Raw genomic sequence first — 14,573 nt, 5'->3', positions numbered from 1 at the left:
AATTTCAAGGGTAACTTGCTGATAATGGGAAGACAAGGGCCCCTCCCGCGCAGGAAGCAGGGACTCCCAGGCAAAGCCACACCTGGGCTGAGGACAGAAGCAGGAAATGAAATCTGGGGAGACAGAGGAAAACGATGGGGGCGGGGGGGCAGTGCTGCTGCCAAGGACACCGGCCACCAAGGCAGAGGGATCCGGGCCAACAGCTGCGCCTCTCAGAGCAGACGTCTAGAGTAAGCCAAGGAAGGCAGATGCAGAAAGAACGTTCCTTTTATGTCGAGAACCGACACCACCAATCTCTTGGGGAAAAGTCAGCGACCCGGGCGTGGCCACGCGGGTGGGCACAAATGTGCACAGACCCACAAGGCTGCACGCTTGGATGTGTGGGCCTCACGGACGGAGTCGTGTGCGCCCGTGCACGTGTCCACCTAGACCCGGCTTCACCATGTCATTTATGGCACGTTTGCTGAGGCCTCCCACGTGCCAGGCATCCCGCTGGGTTCTGAGCATGAAGGGGAGGCAGTGTGGTTTAAAGGCCTTCCTTGGACCAAGGCAGCTCAGAGCCGGCAGCCAGATGTGGGCCTCAGGATGCAGGGCGGGACCCGGAGACGTCAGCAGGTCCTAGAAGACGTGCTCTTAGATCTTAGACGACAAAGCAGCCGGCCGCCCCCGGAGGGTGACTCGTGCTCCCGGTGGAAAGGACAGTTCGTGCAGAAGGACAGAGATGACGTGTGTGCAGGGAACTGTGGGCCTTTGGTGCAGCTGGAACGTGAGGTTCAGGGTGGGACGGAGCCAGAGACACAGCTGCGGTGAGAGGCAGGGCGGACGGCGGAGGAGGGCCCCACGGAGGAAGTTGGAACATCTCCCCCCGCCCCAAGGCAGGGGCCGCCTGCAAAGCCAGCCAGGCCCTGGCGTGGCCACTTCTCGTGGAGGAAGGCGGCTGGTGCCAGGGCTGGGGAAAGCCAAGGGCAGCGTCTTAATAAACGCACACACACTCACCTTCCCCAGGACCCAGCAGGTTCACTTCCATGCGTTTACCCCAATAAACGAAGCAGGTGTCCACACGAAAGTGGGCTCGGGAACAGTCACGGCAAGAGCTGGCAACGGCCCTGTGTCCAGGAAGTGCACCCACACGCTGGGGTGGGGGTGTGCACAGATGTGAGGCTCTGTGCAGCGGTAAAAAAGAGGGATGCCCCCCGCCCCGCAACCCCAGATCAGTGTGGGCGGCTCCCAGGGCCACCGTGTCCAGCCGGAGATCCAGACATGAGAGAACCTTCTGTGCGATTCCACCAATGGCAAGATGGAAAGCAAGCAACACGAACGCCCGGGGGCCAGCCTCACAAGACAGGTGTCCTGGGGGCTGGGCGTGTCCACGTTGTGACCTGGGTGGAGGTCACACAGGCTTGCACAGCTGCAAACTTGAAAAGCGTGCATTTCAGAGTTCCCTGGTGACTCAGCGAGTTAAGGATCCGGCGTTGTCCCTGCAGTGGCTCAGGTCACTGTTGTGTCACAAGTTCGATCCCTGGCCTGGGAATTTGCATGCTGCGGGTGACCAAAAACAGGAGTTCCCATTGTGGCTCAGTGGGTTAAGGTGCAACATTGTCCCTGTGAGGATGCAAGTTCAATCCCTGGCCTTGCTCAGTGGGTTAAGGATCCTGTGTTGCCATAAGCTGCCAGAATAGATCACAGATGTGGCTCAGATCCAGTGTTGCCGTGGCTGTGGCTTACACCACATATGCAGCTCCAATTCCACCCCTATGGGAACTCCCATATGCTGCAGGTGTGGCCATAAAAAGAAAAAAGAACGAAGTCCCCATTGTGGCTCAGTGGGTTAAGAACCCGACTAGTACCCATGAGGATATGGGTTCGATCCCTGGCCTCGCTCAGTGGGTTAAGGATCTGGCGTTGCCGTGAGCTGTGGTTGTGGGTCACAGATGTGGCTCAGATCTGGCATGACTGTGGCATGTGCTGGTAGCTGCAGCTCTGATGCAGCCCCTCATCTGGGAACTCCTATGTGCCACAGGTGCAGCCCTAAAAAAGCAAAAAAATAAATAAATAAAAGGGGGGAGAAAAAGAATCGTGCCCGACCCTGTAAGTTATAAATTACACCTGGCTGTATGAACAGTGATGATGTAGGTTCGTGCCCTGCAGGACAACGCAGGCGCGAGATGCAGGAACCTGCAGTGAGGGACAGATGGGGGATGTCTCTGGCAGGGAAGTGACAGGACTTCCTGCCCCCTTGCTCTGGGGGCCCCCTCCTGGGGATCAGCACACTCAGCCATCAAGTCCCACGCCCTGGGACTGTGTCCAAGAGATGCCTGCCAGGACCTCTGGGCTGGCAGGTCTTAGAGGAGGCCTGGGAGGAGGGGCCGTGGAGACCTTGGGTGTGGGGCACTCGTCCAAGGCCAGGGTCAGGACCAGCCACACCTGCAGTCTCTGGGTCTCTGCGGAACTTGCTATCTGGAAGGGGCTCCGAATCCGATCCTGTTGTGAATGAATGAGAGAAAGCCGTCAGGGCCAGATTCTTGGGAAACGCTTTTGCTGGGCAGGACCCCTGACCCTGGAAATGCCTGACCAGGAGATCCCCACTCTTGCCCCTCTAAGTGGGGCCAGGGTCACTTTACAGGCCTCCAGGGCTCAGAACGCCCTCAACGTGTTTAAGCTCTGCTCTTGCTGTCTGGATAGTCTTTTTCAATTGAAGCATAGTCGGCTTACAAAGTGGTGTTAGTTTCAGGTGTACAGCGAAGTGATTCTCCCTTTTTCAGATCCCTTTCCATTGCAGGTTATTCCAGGGCATCGAATCGAGCCAGCTCCCTGTGCTACACAGCAGGGTCTTGTTGTTTATCCATTCGATATACAATGGTTTTCCTCTATTAATCCGAAACTCCCAGTCCCTCCCTCCCCCACCCTGCCTCCCCCTTGGGAAGCACAAGTCTATGCTCTATGTCTGCGAGCTGTTTCTGTTTCATCGAAGTTCATTTGTGTCATATTTGAGCTTCCATGTAGAAGTGATGGTATTTGTCTTTCTCTTTCTGACTCACTCCCCTTAGTATGAGAATCTCTAGGTGCATCCCTGGTGCTGCGAATGGCATTATTTTGTTCTTTTCCTGGCTGAGTAGTATTCCATTGTGTCTATTTACCACGTCTTCTTAATCCATTCCTCTGTCCATGGATACTTAGGTTGTCGCCATGTCTTGGCTGTTGTCAGTGACCATTGTGCAGCTGTGAATATTGGGGTGCATATCTCTTCAAATAAGAGGGTCTGTCATTTCCCAATACATGCCAAAGAGTGGAATGGCTGGACCTTATGGCAGCTGTATTTTTAGTTTTTCAAGGAACCTCCATGCTGTTCTCCATAGGCGTTGTACCAGTTTACATTCCCAACAGTGCAGGAGGGTTTCCTGTCTTGAGATTTTTTTTTTTTTTTTTGTCTTTTTGCCATTTCTTGAGCCGCTCCCACAGCATATGGAGGTACCCAGGCTAGGGATCTAATCAGAGCTGTAGCTGCCAGCCTACACCACAGCCACAGCCATGCCGGATCCGAGCCTCATCTGCAACCTACACCACAGCTCACGGCAACGCCGGATCCTTAACCCACTGAGTGAGGCCAGGGATCAAACCCGCAACCTCATGGTTCGTAGTTGAATTCGTTAACCACTGCGCCACAGCAGGAACTCCCTGTCTTGAGATTCTTGATCATCACTGAACAGGAGGACTTGCTACCGTCTTGCTCCCACCTGGTATTCTGTAGCCTGTGGTGGTTAGGGCCCTGGGAGGGGGGCTGCCTGGGGTAAGGTAGAGGATGCCACGACTGACCAGGACAGCTGTGTGGGGGCTTGGGGTCCCAACCCACGTGCATCCACACGGTTGCTAGGGACGGAAGGAGGTTCCGGATGTATTTCTGATGGTTTTGGAGAAGGAAACTCCCAGGGCCCAGATCCTGCGGGGACTTGGGCTCCTCTCTTCTGCTCGAGGTCCCTGGAGGCGGTGCCAGCCCAGAGACAGCTGTGTCAGTGGGCACCGTGGACCCAAAGCTTCCTGCAGAGCTATAGATGGGGCTGAGCTTCCGCAGCCCCAGACCCTGGCCAGAGACCAGTCCTCTCTGCTCCCGAGGAAGGAGCAGCCACACACACCAGTCCCAGTGCAGCCACGGGGACTCAGGGAGCAGAGAGCACACTGGGCAGGTCTGGACCCTGGGAAGGAGGACAGACCACGCCCACAAGCCCTGCGACCTTTCAGGCCTCAGCAGGCTCCACCCACTGGAAATTGACCGCTCCTGTCTGCACCTCATACCCGTCAACACGCGCACACACACGCACACATACACATACACGTATATTCACAGACACGCACACACACACGCACGCACACACACACAGCCTGTCCCAAGGGGAGCTTTTTCCTGGGGACAGAACGTGGCCGTGACCTTGATGCTTTCTTGGGACAGCTGCCCAAGCCCCTGACGCACACTCACCTTTTCCTCCTCCACAGTCTCTTCAAAAGTGGCTGCAGTTCTGTCATCCTCTGGGTCTCCCCTCCGCTCCCAGGAGAAAGGCCACATGCCTTCCACGGCTGCCAAGTCCTCCGTGGCCTGGCCGCTGTTGGCCTCCCGGCCTCGGCTCGGGCCCTCAGTCCCACGCCTGCCCCCTCTTGAGGATGGTTCCTCCAACCTCAGGGCCTTTGCACCTGCCACGGCCCCACCCGGAAGGCCTCCTCTAGTGCAGAAGGCCTCCTCGCCATCCAGGCTCCAGGCCCAGGTGTCCCCCGAGGGCCTTCCCCTGATGTGACCAGACCAGTGGCAGGACGTTTCTTCACGAGCTTGTCTGCCCCTCTCCCCGCTGGGTCGTCGTCTCCTCGGGGGCAGGACCTGCATCTTCCTCCACCGTCCCCTGCCCACCTCCTAGCACGGGGCTGTGCGGAAATTCCTGCTGACTGAGTCTCTGAAGGGCAGAGGGACTTGGACCCGCCTCCCCAGAGGTCATGGCCTTTCCAGGAGGAAGCAGAGAGAAGCTGCTCCCCAGGGCCCAGTCCTGGGTGTGGCCCTAGAGGAACCACCCCCCTCGTGTCCTCAGCTTCTCCAGCTGGGAAAGAGGGCATTGGGCCCGTGGGACGGCTCCCCCGAACGTCAATGTCCTGGTGCCCATGACCCTGCACCTCGGCTCTTGGGGGACCCCCCAGAGGTCCCAGGGGAGGAGGGCCCAAGACCAGAAAGGATGGGTCCTATCGCCTGGCTGGGGAGACAGCATCTGTCCACCCTCATCGCTAGAGGGTGGAGGCTGGGTTCCAGAAGGAGGAAGAAGGCCATGGTGGCCTGGAGTCAGGTCCAGAATCCTTGATGGCCGGAGGCGGACAAGCCCATCCTTGCACGGACTGGTGGAGAGAGCAGAGCCATGCCAGCCTAAGGATGCCCAAGCCCCAGTGCCTGGGATTCCAGTGTTCACGCGTCACCGCCGGGCGTGCATCACTGTCCCGGGTGAGGCTGGCCGGGGCCCCTGCACACACACCTGGGCAAGTCTCCTCTCCAAGCCCAGGCAGCCAGGCTGCTCCTCTCCCTGCAGCCGCGCACCAAACATGCAGAGCCTCCCAGGCCCTGCCCGGACCTGACTGTGCCTGCGGGCCGCACCCCAGCACTGCAGAAGGCGGGCGGCTGTGGGGGTCAGGTGGCAGACTGCCCGGCACCCTAGCTCCCCAGTCGGGCCAAGGAGCCTGTCAGGTCCTGCCGGGTGCAGGCCTGTGAGCCAGGTGGAGCTCTCACCTCTGTGGACAGGCACCCCCCCTGTCCCAGCCATGTCCTTACCCCAGGGCTCATCGCAGTGCCTTGGGGCCACCATCGGATGTCCCCCTTTAAATGGACAAGCGGTGCTTGGCCGTGGCAGGAAACTTGGAACCGTGTATAAAGCACCCTCCCGGGGTTGCTCTTCAGGGGTACTGCTGCTAAAGATGCTGCTGCTGCTGCTGCTGCTGAAGGTGACAGCGACAATGAAAATGATGAGGATGACAAAGAGTTCCCAGGGCGGCTCAGCGGGTTAAAAACCTGACTGGTATCCAGGAGGAGGCTGGTTTGATCCCTGGTCTCGCTCAGTGAGTTAAGGATCCGGCACTGCCCTGAGCTGTGGTGTAGGTCACAGATGCGGCTCAGATCCAGTGTTGCCATGGCTGGGGTGTCGGCCGGCGGCTACAGCTCTGACTCGACCCCTAGGCTGGGAACCTCCATATGCCGCAGGTGCAGCCCTGAAAAGCAAAAATAAAAATTAAAAAAAGAAGGTGGTGATGGTGAAGGAGGCGATGACGGATGACGGGGACGATGACGAAGATGACGGCAGCGAGTGACCAGGAGCCAGCTCTTGCTCCGTTTGGTCTCGCCTCAGGATCGTATCAAAGGAGACCAAGCTTGTCTCAGGACTTCAAAGCAAAACCCCGCCCAAGGAAGCCTCTCTGTGTGTTTGGAGAAGGAATCAGATGCAACTGGACAGACAGACAGTTGGAAAGATAGACAAAAGACAGAAAGGTAGGAGGTGTTGCTGCCATTAAGCTGCCTGGCTCGTCCCCTTGCTGTCCTTTGGTTTGCTGCTCTGTAAATGTGGCTGATGGAGTTCCTTTTGTGGCGCGGTGGGTAACGAATCTGACTAGGAACCATGAGGTTGCAGGTTCGATCCCTGGCTCCGTTCAGTGGGTTGAGGATCTGGCGTTGCCGAGAACGGTGGTGTAGGTCGCAGACGTGGCTCGGATCCCGCGTTGCTGTGGCGCTAGCCTGGGAACCTCCACGTGCTGCGGGAGCAGCCCTAGAAAAGGCAAAAAAAAAAAAAAAAAAAAAAAAGTAAACATTGAGCATACACAAAGCCCTGAGCACCAGCCTGGCGTCTGTCTCTCTGTCCATTCGGGCTGCTCTCTGCCACGGCGGTCACTTCTCCCTCCCTCCCTTGGGCTGCCCTGTCACCACAGGCTGAGCCAGTGGGGCCACTCCGCTGCCTTGCAAGATCCTCCTGGGGTCTGCCTGTGATCCACGGTGGCCCAGAGTCGGCGGCCCTGTGAAGACGCACCCTCCGAGCACTGCTGGGCTCTGAGGAGCAGGGCTTCCCCGCCGCTCCCCGCCGTCGCCCAGGTTAGTGGGGACAGGGGCACCTGAGCAGGTGTTGGGACAGTGCAGTTCCTCTTGGCCGCATCCTAGCCTCTTCTCGCTCCCGACCCCGCTTCTCTGTGATCTCCTCCCATCCCCAGACTTTCAACACCATCCATTGCTTAAAGCACCCACACTTCCACTCCAGCCAGACACCTGGGTCCCGACACCCCAACCTCTCCTGCTCCCAGGGGAGAGGTCAAATGGCCTCTCAGCACAGAAGGACAGCTCCTGCTCCCCGCCTCACCCCAGTGTGTTCCCCTCCCAGTCCTCTCAGCTGGGATGCCCTGGGCACCTGGGGGACCCTGGGGAGGGCAGGGGACCCCTCTAGGTCAGCACCTGCTGGACCTGCCTGCTAGTCATGAGGGCATCCAGGAGCCCCTGGAGGTGGCCCAGGGTCCGCTCTGCGGTTTATAAGTTCACAGGAGACGGTGGGGCCTCCGTGGGAAAAGGACAGAGTCTGGAATCGGTTTCCTGAGGCCCTGAAGCCCCACAGCCCCCAACCCCGGACTTCACGGGTGCTCTCTGCGGAGACACACGCGAAATGCTCCGGGGCTCTTCTTCCAGCCCCCGCATCCGGTCTGGTCCTGGTGAAAGGTCTTGCTTGTGTTACAGTCGGAGGCCTGACCCCTGCACCCAGGAAGGCAAAGCCTGGAGGGTTTGTGAAACCTGATAAGGACAGCAAACAGGGCTTTTTTTAGTGCATGTGGGGCAAAAGTAACAAAGAAAGTGATGCCCTCGCTCCTCGGCGGCCCCAGGGCTGCTTCTCCTTCCAGGACAATGAACTTGGAACAGAAGGAGCCACGCACCTGCTGGGAGGGCAGGAAGCTTGTGGGAGGGACAGGTCCAACAGTTCCTGGTGCCACCGAGCCCCTTGGACATGCCCTTAAAGGACTCACAGGCCGCCAGCAGGACCCTGGAGGTCAGGAGCAAGCAGATGGGCCCCAAGTTTCTGAGGGAAGAGGGAGGCAGGTGTTCAGATCACAAACTGAAGGGTTCCCAGCCAGAGGGAGAAAGAAGGAGTGGCCTCAGGACTCCGCTCGTGGTCTCCAGGAGCGGTGGAGGGACATGGCTGTCATTCCTTTGTCTCGTGGGGCCAGGAGACAGGTCCGGAGGGTGGCCGTGGCTCAGAGTCCCCCAGAAGCCTTGTGGCAATGCAGATGGCTTGGGCTCACTTCTGATCTAGTGCATCTAGGCTGGGGCCAGAGAAGCTGCCTTTCTAATGATTTCTCAGGTGCTGCTGAGGCTGCTGGTGGTCCAGGAACCTCGCTTTGATCACCACTGGCCCAGAGGATGCTTCAGGCGAGGCGTAGATATGTGGGCTGAATGGCTGGAAAATGACTCTGCCAGAGTGAAAATGCCCAGATGGTGGGAAGCAGAGGCGGGGGCACCCACATTTACTGAGAACCCTCAGTGTGAGAAACCGCGAGCCGCCCTGGAGACAGACGTCCCTGTTTTCTAAACAAGGAGATGGAAGCTCAGAGGAGTGAAGCAACTTGCCCAAGGATGCACAGCTAGGAAGTTCCAGAGACACAAGCCAGAGTCGCTGATGCCACAGACAGGACCCTATCCACTCCCCACTCTGCCAATGACACAGCCGTGGCCACGGGTGGAAGGGTCTCTAATGGTATTCCACAGGGCTCTGGCTTTAACCTTGACCGCTTCAAAGTTGTCATCAAAGATTTAAATATACAGAAGGCATGCCAAATGATATGCACATTTTTACAAAGCATCGAGAGGTCATTTATGCTCAAAATCTTTTAAGAGTCCACCGGGAACGTCTGAAAGCAGCAAGATTCATTCAGTCATTCAGTCAGTGTTTATTGAGCTAGTGCTGTGTCCTACGCCCTGTGTTAGGCGCACATCAATAAACAGAGTGAAACAGATATTTCCTGTCTCAAATTCTCTCATGAATGTTGTTATTGATGACACAAAGATAATGAAAATACGAATTTTAGAAATCCATCTATGATTCCTTGGCTCCGGCAAACATTCCAGCTTCCTCTCTTTCTTCTGATTCTTTTCCAGCTCTTGCCCACAGGCCCACAATTTCATTGTCTGCGTCCCTTGCTTCTATCATAAAGGGTTTCCAGGTTGCTTCCCAGCTCTGTACCTGCCATTTCTAAAGCCTGCACTGTGTTCGTTGTGTGTGCATTGGCCCCGTTGACTGGACTGGACTCAGTGGCCAGAACAGAAGTTGCTTAGTTGGTTGTTTGGTTTGCTTTTTGTTTGGGGCTGTGGCATGCAGTGGCTTGATGTGGGATCTCAGTTTCCCAGAACAGGGATTGCACCTGGGCCTCAGTGATGAAAGCACCGAATCCTAACCACTAGACCACCAGGGAACTCCCAACCCCCTAGACTACCCGGGAACTCCCGAAGGTGCTTAGCTTTTACTGCGACTGTCACTTCTTGGTGGGTGTCTCCTTGTCTTTTGTGGCCATTTGTCACTTAAGGGTTTTCCCGTAGGATTGGCATTCGGGCCCAGAGGATGGCCGTGCATAAGGAGAGTAAGATGAAAAGCCGCGGAGGTCAAGGTCAGGGCCTCCCATTTGACCAAGGAGTTCAAGGTCAAAGTCAGGAGAACCACGTTGGGGGACCTGAGTAAATGAGCAAGGTGACGTTTCGGTCCAGCCAGTTGGTGGAGGTCCCACCAGGGTCACCAGCTGGCCCCTGCTGTCCTGGTGACCTGACTCTTTTAAGCCTCACAAAGGCTATTCCTGCAAAGCATCACGGTTGTGATTTACCAGAAGATGGGCCGCCAGGGTGGAAGGGAGTCCAGTGTATTGGGCACCTCCATAAGCCAAGCACTCCCTAGGCTGTGCCTCAGCTCATCCCCCAGCAGCTGCAGGAACAGAGGCTCCCAACTCCTCCTGCACTTGGGGACCACGGCGGTACTTCCCCTGTCCAGCCACATCCCAGCCCCGTGACAGCAGAATCTCTGGGACGGGAGCCTGGCTTAGTGTCTCTTTAAATCCACCTGCCAGCCTGGAAAGGATTCTGAGGTACAGCTGGGATGAGAAGCACTGCTCTGCCTATAATCCACAGCTCCCAGACGAGGAAACAGAAGTTCAGAGAGGTTAAGTCACTCGCCCAAAGTCACACAGCTGAGAGGGATGGAGCCAGAATCCTGGTTGGTCTGACTTGAAAGTGGAGGCCTTTCACACCCTCACTGTTGCGCAGACACATTCATTCTCCTGCCAGAACGTTCCCCCTGGCTCTTAAGGAAAAGAAGAGGAGGGAAGCAGAGACTGTGTCTGGAGACCCCAGGCTCAGCCCCGGGCAGATGCTCCTCCCTGGGGCAGGAGAGCCCCGTTCCCTCCGTGTGGGGGTTGGGGGGGGAGCACAGGCTCCCCCAACTTGGACACGTTCCCCCCCCCCAGGGGGGGTCTATGCTCACTACCTGGGCATGAACCTGCGCTGACCCCTGGCAGCTGGCTCTGGCACCACACAGAGTGAAGTCTGAATGTCCCCCACCCCCGACTTCATTGCCCAGTGGCCTTGGGCAAGTCTCTCTGGGTTTCTTCATCTGTAAACTGAACTTATTGAAAATATTTGCCCACCTCTGTGGGTTGGGGGAGTGAATGGGTGAGATAAGGGGGGGTGACGGGGCTCTGTAAACGGGGAGGGCAAATATTAGTTCTCCTGTCACGCGCTGGACAGGCCCGCTCTTGTCCTGCCAGGGCACCAGGCAGAACCCAGTCCCGGCCTCAGCTCTGCCACCTGCAGGGACTCGGGGCCACTTCTCACATTCTCAGGGCCTCAGTTTCCCTGCCTGTGGAATGGGAGGATAAGAACACCACGCCTTGCTCACCGGATGCTTAACAGGTCCAGTGCATGGATCCCCAAAACGCCATGCAATGCGGGCACCTTTTAAAGGGGGCAGCTGTGGAGCTAGGCGGGGTCTTCAGGAGAACTCCGTGCCTGCACCTTTGGGCCGAGACAGGAAGTAGGCACTCTCCTTTCCTTGGCTGTCAGCCTTTCTCCCAGAGGCACCCAGGCTCTGTGGTCGCAGCCCCGGTTCAAGCCTCAGTCCTGACACCCATGCTGTGTGACCTCAGGCCCAAGATTGGCATCTCAGAGCGCCAGCTTCGTGTAAAGAAACTTCTGTCCACAGTGCCCAGCACCTGGAGGTGCCCAGCACATGGCAGAGCCGTGGGGGCCGCCACAGAGGAGAGGGATGAGGAGGGACCTCGAGCTGCCCCTGCGATCAGTCCTGGGATTTCTGAGGGAGGGAGGGTGGTTTCATATGGGGCAGGGCGATCTGTCTCAATGCCGGGACCCCCAGGGAAGCGCCCTGAGGCTACTCCTGCCTCCCCTCCACTGGTTCCCCAGCTCCTGAGCACCTGGAGAGGTTTGAGACCCCTAGGGGCGGGGGCTGTACACCAAGCATGGGCTGCTGTCAGGACCAGCTGTTACCACCTTGCCAGCCACACATGGGCAGTACAGTGCCCGGGAGGGGTAACTGAGCCTCAGAAGGATGGCTCTTAGGAGCTTGCAGTGCCCCTGGGTGACCAGCCTTCCTGGTTTCCCCAGGACTAAAGGGTTCCTGGAACCTGGCGGGGCTTTCGATGCTAAACCCAGGAATGTTCCAGTTTGCACAAGCAGCAGGTGCCAGCGTCCCACCAAAGCCCAGCGACCACTGCTTGTGTAACTGTGACTTTTCCAATAACCTCATTAAACAAAGAGGCGGGCAAGGTAATTTTAATCATGTGTCTCGCTTAATCCAGGATGTCCAAAATATGTTCATGATTTTCATCTCAACGTGGGATCCATATCAGATTTATTGAGCCATTTTACCTTTTATTTGGGGCGTGTTTTTGGTCTTCATAACCGTTTGAGAGCTGATGTACATTTTGCACTTACAGCTAGATTTGCCAAATAAAATATGGGCTGCCCAGGTGACTTTGAATTTCAGATAAACAATGCAAACAATTTTTTTTTTTTTTTTTTTGCAGAAGTATATCCCAGATATTGGGTGGGACACACTCAAAGTTTATTCCTTGATTACCTGAAATTCAAAGTTACCGGGTGCCTTTTTTTTTTTTTTTTTTTTTTCCTGCACCTGCAACCCTACTTTCAGGCTCACACTTCAGGGGCTGAACAGCTATGTGAAGTCATGGCGGAGAAGGAGACAGGCCAGGTCTAGAGGAGCCAAGGCACCTGGTGGAGCCCACGAGAGCCGGTCCCCCAGAATTACCTGCAAAGACCCATCTCGCTCCTTGTCTCCCTGTGGCGCCTCTAACCTTAACCCCTGGGTCTGCCTGTGACATTATCGGTCTCTGTCTCAGTCGAGCTTTCTGGAAGCCACTCAACACATTTTATTTCTGATAATCAGCTGTCAGGTAAACAAGCGAGGGGGAAGAAAGTCCATATCTCGCCCACGATTCTCCCGTATCAGCAACTTTTCCAAATCGAGAAAAGGGGTCAGGGCCGGTGGGGGCGGTGGCGCAGGGTGGAAAGAAGGACCGGCCCGCTTCAGAAATGAGGGTCCCTGAAGCCCATCTCCTTCCAGGCTCTTCCTCCCGCTCTGAGCCTCAGCCTCGCCCCGCTCCATGAGCTCCTAGAGTGTCTGTGCCTCAGTTTGCAAACTCCCCCCACCCCACAACCAGGAAGTGGAGACAGTCGGGGTGGGGGGCGCGGCTGGGAAAGCTACACCTGCGCCAGAGAGACATCCCGGGGCAGCCACGCTCCCCAGCTGCTCTGGGTGTGTATGTGCAAACCCCCGGCTAGGTCCTGGTCTGTCGCAGGGTGCACCTCAGAGCGTCAGGAAGCTTTGGTAACAAGGCTATGACTGGCCCAGAGGCCCAGAGAGGTATGCCACCGGCCCAAGGTCACACAGCACACCTGCAGCACAGCTTGAAGCCAGCCAGGGAGCTGAGCCGCCCCGCCCCCCAGCAATAGGCTTCCTGCTGGCACCTGCATGTTGTGAAACAGTCATAGGGCTGCCTAGGACCTCAGGAGGAAAGTGCTATGAGTGCTGTCTCTCCTGGGTTAAGGGAGGCCCTGGGAGGGCAGTGACTCGCCCAAGCCTATCCAGCCCCCAAAGCAGCCCTTGCTCACTATGCCACGCTGGGCGAAGCCCAGTCTGGACCAGTCACCTGATTGGTGGGGCTGGGTGCCCCAGGGTCTCCCTCCTCACCCTAGCTCCTCATACTGCCCCCAAACCCTTGTCACCAGCCTTTCAGCCTCCCCCACCCCCAACTCCAGGTCCCAGCAGCTCTCGCCATCTTCAGAGCCACCTTTGGCCAGGGCCCCACCCCCTGTTCCTCAAGGGGCCCTGCAGTCAGGCCAGGTCCCCACCCTCCCGTGCATATTCTGGGACAGGGCCCTTGTGCCCTGGGGCCACCAGGGCCAGAACTAGGAGACAGACATCACCTCGGGCACAAACTGCAAGGGGCAGCAAAACACTCCCTAATCAAGGCCCTTAGTGTGTTCATATAATGTTTTTAAAAATCAAAATGCCCCAAATCCAGGATGAACAAAATATCAAAGTTTTAAATCAAGACAGCTTCAGTATTCTGATTTTTCTTTTTGCATCAGGCTCTAGTCCAGCTCTGCGTGGCATGGTTATGGATCCCACCTTTGAAATGGTAACATGCTTATATCTTGGATTTTTGCCATTCATTTTTTTTTTTCTCATTTGCATCAAAATATTGTTTTCTTGGTCACGGTGTTTTGGGCATCTCCTTAAGTTTTGCACACAAGGTGAATGTCTCGCTGGCCTCACCCTCGTCCTGGCCCTGATGGGACCGCTCCTAGCAACTGCCCCCAGCCCCCGCCTCGCCCTGCCCCGCCCCGCCCCCACCAGCCACAAGGCAGGGCTGGCAGGAAGTAAGTCCCCAGGCAAGAGAGGAGCCTGGGAGGGACAGTCACATCCATATTGAAGTAACAGCTTAAAAGGCACGGAGGTTTAGGGGCGGAGGACCGACCAAGCGCCCTCCTTTCCTTTCCTTCCTGAGGACCTACTATGTGCCCAGCGCTGTCGCAGACACGGACTAAAGCAGACACACCTACACTTCCCGGCCACCCAGAACCCTGGTATGGGGAGAGAGCGACAATAAAATAATAAGAAATGGCACCAGGCGCGGTGCGCATTGCCACACGCTAGAGAGGAAAATTAACGGCGCAAAGACAGGAACCAGGGAGCAGGCTTCATGTTTTAGGCTTGGTCACCAAGAACCACATCATCGAAACCACATCCACCCAGGAGAGGAAGCTGTAACGTACGCCCGTAGCCCATTTTTCAGATGAGGACACTGAGGCAGGCTGCTCCGGAAGTGGCTGAGCTGGGATCAGGGGGCATGTTATGGGGGGGCGGGGGCCGGTAGAGAGGGGAGACACCTGTAGAACCAGATGGAATGAGGGCCGGGACTTCTTTCTCCACTTCAAGGGGCCGCCTTGATTGCGTGCTGGGCAGGACGGTCCCGCCTCCAGAAGGGGAAAGGCTCAGCGGGGCCAC

The 14,573-nt window shown here is 56.9% G+C and overlaps 2 long non-coding RNA genes across 4 annotated transcripts; one reads left to right on the top strand and one right to left on the bottom strand.

The window, feature by feature from the left end:
* Nucleotides 1–249: 249 nt before the first annotated feature.
* LOC110260905 (uncharacterized) lies at nucleotides 250–7,697 on the bottom strand. 2 transcript variants are annotated; one of them, XR_014805343.1, is made up of 4 exons: nucleotides 7,454–7,697; nucleotides 4,472–6,779; nucleotides 997–2,481; nucleotides 250–759 (listed from the first exon to the last, which is right to left on the bottom strand). It is a non-coding gene; the product is annotated as an uncharacterized LOC110260905 (long non-coding RNA). The 2 variants fall into 2 exon arrangements; XR_014805342.1 differs by having other exon boundaries at nucleotides 7,467–7,697.
* LOC146402174 (uncharacterized) lies at nucleotides 6,857–9,000 on the top strand. 2 transcript variants are annotated; one of them, XR_014805345.1, is made up of 3 exons: nucleotides 6,857–7,099; nucleotides 7,873–8,036; nucleotides 8,349–9,000. It is a non-coding gene; the product is annotated as an uncharacterized LOC146402174 (long non-coding RNA). The 2 variants fall into 2 exon arrangements; XR_014805344.1 differs by lacking the exon at nucleotides 7,873–8,036.
* Nucleotides 9,001–14,573: the final 5,573 nt, after the last annotated feature.

This window comes from Sus scrofa, chromosome 6 (genome assembly GCF_054392235.1).
Source record: "Sus scrofa isolate SSC_HxYL_T2T_F1_AM1 chromosome 6, Sscrofa_HxYL_maternal_Yorkshire_Landrace_v2.0, whole genome shotgun sequence".
NCBI classification, from domain to species: Eukaryota; Metazoa; Chordata; class Mammalia; order Artiodactyla; family Suidae; genus Sus; species Sus scrofa.
This window is presented reverse-complemented; position numbering and strand designations above follow the sequence as displayed.